The sequence below is a fragment of the Felis catus genome, chromosome A2 (genome assembly GCF_018350175.1).
Source record: "Felis catus isolate Fca126 chromosome A2, F.catus_Fca126_mat1.0, whole genome shotgun sequence".
NCBI classification, from domain to species: Eukaryota; Metazoa; Chordata; class Mammalia; order Carnivora; family Felidae; genus Felis; species Felis catus.
The window spans coordinates 14,341,209-14,345,744 of record NC_058369.1 but is presented as its reverse complement, the minus strand read 5'-3'; positions in this window follow the sequence as shown (position 1 = coordinate 14,345,744).

The window sequence follows — 4,536 nt, the reverse complement described above, 5'->3', positions numbered from 1 at the left end:
CGCGGGGCTGCTCTGCGCATGCGCCCCTGCCTGCTGGAGGCCTCCGGCGGCGCGAGGGAGGGGGGCTCTCCCTACCTAAAACCCCCCTCCCCACTTCTTCCACCTCTCACCCCACCCAGGGGAAGACGACGTCTGATTTCCCGCGCGTTCGCCCATTTGCCCCAAGAGTCACATTAAATGTTCCCAGACGCCCCGCGGGGGGCCTGTCCCACCTCACAGACGTGGAAACTGAGCCTCGGGGAGACGAAATAGCTCCCAGAGTCACGCATAGGGGACGGGCAGAGCTGGGATTCCAACCCTGGGCTGCCTGCCTTTCTAGGGCTCACACTTGAAGCAGTTTGGGCCACAGTTGCTGTTTTAGCCCGTGTAGAGAAAGGAGGCTGAGGCTCAGAGAGGAAAGGAAGATCGCTGGGTCACACAGCTGGTAAGAGACTCCCAGCGTTGGAGCCCAGATGTGTCGCACCCTGGAGCCGTCTCCACCAGGGGCAGCCTGCAGCCAAAACATGGCATTCTCTTCATTCATTCCTTGATCCAGTCGGCATTTGTGGAGCACTGACTGTGGAGTCCTGCTGTCACAGGAATATTTTTGCTTTGGGCAGGGGGCACGTGTGTGTCTTCGCAGGGAGACCGCCACCTTAAAAAGTCTAGAGCCACACGATGGAATATTATTCAGCCATGAAAAGGGATGGGGTACTAACGCCCCCTAAACATGGGTGAACCTCGAAAACATTACGCTGATTGAAAGAAGCCAGACACAAAAGGCCACAGGGCGGTTCAATTTATGTGACATGTTTCGAACGGACAAATCCAGAGGCAGAAAGTAGATGGGTATTTATCAGGGATGGGGAGAAGGGGAATAGAGAGTGACTGCAAGTGGGTACTGGGTTCCCTTTGGGGATGACGAAAATGTTCTAGAACTAGATAGTGGTGAGGGTTGCAGAGTGATGTTAATATAATTAATGCCCCTGGATTGTACACTTTAGAATGGTAAACTTTGTGTTCTGTGTGCTTTACCGCAATGAAAGCTGGAAATAATGGAAATGAGTGGGGACAAAAGCTTAAAGAGATCAGCCTTTCCCCCACCTTCCTTCCCAGGGTTTTTGTCTCTCAGCTGAGGATGGGATGCACTGGGCAGTGATGGCTCTAGGGGCCAAAGTGACACACTGGGGTGGGGGAGGGGGTACCTGGTGGTTCAGTCAGTTAAGCATCTCACTCTTGATTTCGGCTCAGGTCATCATCTCGTGGTTTGTGGGATCCAGCCCCACACTGGGCTCTGCACTGACAGCTTGGAACCTGCTTGGGATTCTCTCTGGCCTCTCTCTGCCCTTCCCCTACTCCTACACGGGCACATATACCCCCCCCAATCCATAAATAAACTTTAAAAAAAAAGTGATACACTGGGGAGCTATGCTTACTGTTCAGTCCTCATCACAGAGGAAAGCAGGGATCACATTGACATGAGTGTCCACAGTTGACAGGCTGGGTGAGGGGGTGATTGTGGTAGCATTGGTTAGGGTGGGGGAGCCGGGGGTCCGGGGTCGCATTGTGTCATGTGTAAGGGATCCAGGCAGCTTTGTTTCCACACGTTCAGGGCTCAAACCTTCCACTCCTAACAGAGTGACTCTGGACCAGCCATTTTGTCTTTCTGTGCCTCAGTTTCCCTGTCTAAAAAAGGAGGATAATTAAGACTCCCCATCTTACAGGGTTGCTGGGAGAATGAAACAGGAAGTAAACACTATAAGCTACTATCATGCTGCTGCCCATTTTCCAGCTGGAGAAACTGAGGCTCAGAGGCACAGGACCACCTGCCTGAGGTTGTACAGTATAGGTACTGGTCAAGTGGGAGTCTAGGTTCATGGCCTCAGAGCCAAGCTGACCCCCACTCCTGACTGCCCCCACCTCTCTCTACCCCCTCCTCTCCACCCCTAGGTCCCCCTGGCCAGCGCCAGGGCTGAGCTTAGAGGGGCTGGCCTGGGGCCCAGGGCGTTGGGGGAGGCAGGCTGTTGCTGGGGGCTTGAATGAGGCAACCTTGCCTGGGAATCTGCTGGGCTCAAAGAGCTATTTATAGGCCTGCACTGGGATTGGGTGAGCCACCCCCTGCCAGCCCTGAGTGCCTTCTCTGTGCCCCCCACACTGGGGCCCAGGCCAGGGGCTGAGAAGCAAGTTGGGGGATGGAGCAAGGGAGGGGGCTAGTGGGCCAGAGCAGGAGCAGGGAGGCTGGACCCACCAGGAGAGCTGGATCTCAAGGGTGGACAGTGTCCCTCCAAAGCGCCTCTTAACATACTCAAGGTGACACACGGCCGTGACACATGCAACCGCATTCACGTGTGTCACACGATGACCCCAACAAACCACTAACCCACAGTCACATCCCAGGCCCACAGTGAGCGCACAGGTGGTTTATATACAACCACATGAGACAAGGCCACACGTAAGTCACACAGACCACATACGACCTCATGTGGCTGCACACACGTCATGCCTCTTGCACAACCAAACTCGCAGCTGTGATTCAAACCGCACCTCTAGTCCCTTCATGGTCGAATACATGCCCTGCAGTACCTTGGCCTTCCTGGCAGTCACAAACAAGCCCACATGTGCCCCACATTGTTCACACTCAACCATGTTTACAGCTGTGGGCACATCTACAGGCAGCTAGCACCCAACTATGATCGCTGGGCACACGGGCACCAACACGGAGACATATAGTCCTCCTGGGTCCAACCTCACAACACAGCCACTCATGCTCACCATTCATCACTCCCCCTGTAGTGGCCCTGGGGGGGGGGGTCCCCTGATGAGATCACCTCCAGGATGCCTGGCCACCGCCACCACCCCTGCTTCTACTGTCACCTCCACTTGCCCAGGCTCCCAGGTTTGCACCGTCCCAGGACTGACAAGTCCAGCTGGCATCCATCTCCTCTGAGGTGGGCCCTGTTGAACCCAGGCAGACCCTGGCAGAAAAATCAGGCCTGGACCTGCCCCACTGGGGGCTACGAGTCACGGAACTGTCACATCCACCCCCACATACTCTCCAGGCTGGAGCCTTGAGGCAATCATTACACTGATCCCCCAGAGGGAACCAAGGCTTGAAGCTATCTGAAGACCTTTCCCTGCCCTGCTCCCGCATAACAAACACATGAGAAGTGGGATCTGGGTTTTGCCATGGGTGGGGCTGCATCCCCAGGGAGAGTCCCTGCTGACCCATACTTGCTGTGTGACTTCAGCAAATACCTGACTCTCTCTGAGCCTCTATTGCCTCTTTTGACAAGTGCAAAACTCAGCCCATGGAGAGAACGCCAGAGTCAGATTGGGATTTGAATCCTTCTCCCCCTGGATGAACTTAGCCAAATGATTTTGCTTTTCTGTGCCTCAGTTTCCCTCAGTGAACCAGGGTTGCAGCTCCTGGCTCTTCCAGAGCTTCCTCTCCTCCATCCTCTGGGTGAGGGGGGGGGTGGGGAGGGAGTGCCTGGTCTTTCCTCACTCAGGCAAATGAATGGACCACTTTTGGCTGCCCTGCTGGGAGCTTAGAGCTGCTAATTCCCTGGAGAAACAGGAGGCTCTTTCATGCCCAGGCGCCAGTGGGGTGAGGAGGCGGGAAGAGGGTATTGAGCTGGCCTCATACCAGTGGGCAAGGTGGCTCCATGCCAAGACCAGGAGTGGCGCTGGTGGGGGGGGGGGTGGCTAAGGCCATGAATATCCTCCCTGGGGGACATTGGGTATGTATATCCTCAGCTATAAAATGGAAGTGACATGGACCAGCACAGCAAGTTCAACAAACCAGTGGATGAACAACCAGCAAAATGTGGTTTCAAGTCAATCACAAGGTGGGCTCTCAACAAAGGTCAGCCACTGTTGTTATGTGTCCGCCCAAAGAGCCCACCAAATTCTCCAGCAGTCCTATAAACAGAATTCCCTCCATTTCACGGATGAAGGAATTGAGGCCCAGAAAGGTCAACGTGCTTGTCCAAGATCACATGGCCAGTAAGTGAGTGACCCAGCCAGGATTTAAACTGGATCTGGACCCTCCAGGGTCCATGCTTTTCCCACCTCCCTCTGGGGGTAAAGAGGTCTTTTCTGCCATCCGCAGTCCTGGCCCCAGCACTGAGACCAGCAGAGCCAGGTCTAGATGGCACCAGGCCATGACTGAATGCAGGAAGTCCTGGCAGGCAGGGGCTGATGGGGCAGCCCTTCCGGTGGTGTCCCAGTTTCCCAGCCAGCCCACCCCCACCCCCTTACTGGAGTGGGCTTGGGAAGATGCTAGCAGGATGTCAGGAGAACCATTCCCCTAGCCCTTGAAGAAAGGGGCTGGATTCTAGACCATTCAGCTAAAGCCAGGAACCCGCAGCCTTCTGCCAGTAGCTGTTTGTCCCAGAACCCTCCATTCATGCAGATGGGATGGTGTCTTGCCCTTTCTCAAACACCTTCAGGCTCAGCAGGGTTTTGCTTCACATATTTTATTCAGATTCATGGTCTTTCACCCAACCAGGCCTTTACTTATGCTGTTTTCCCTGCTGGACAAATCTCCCCCCCATT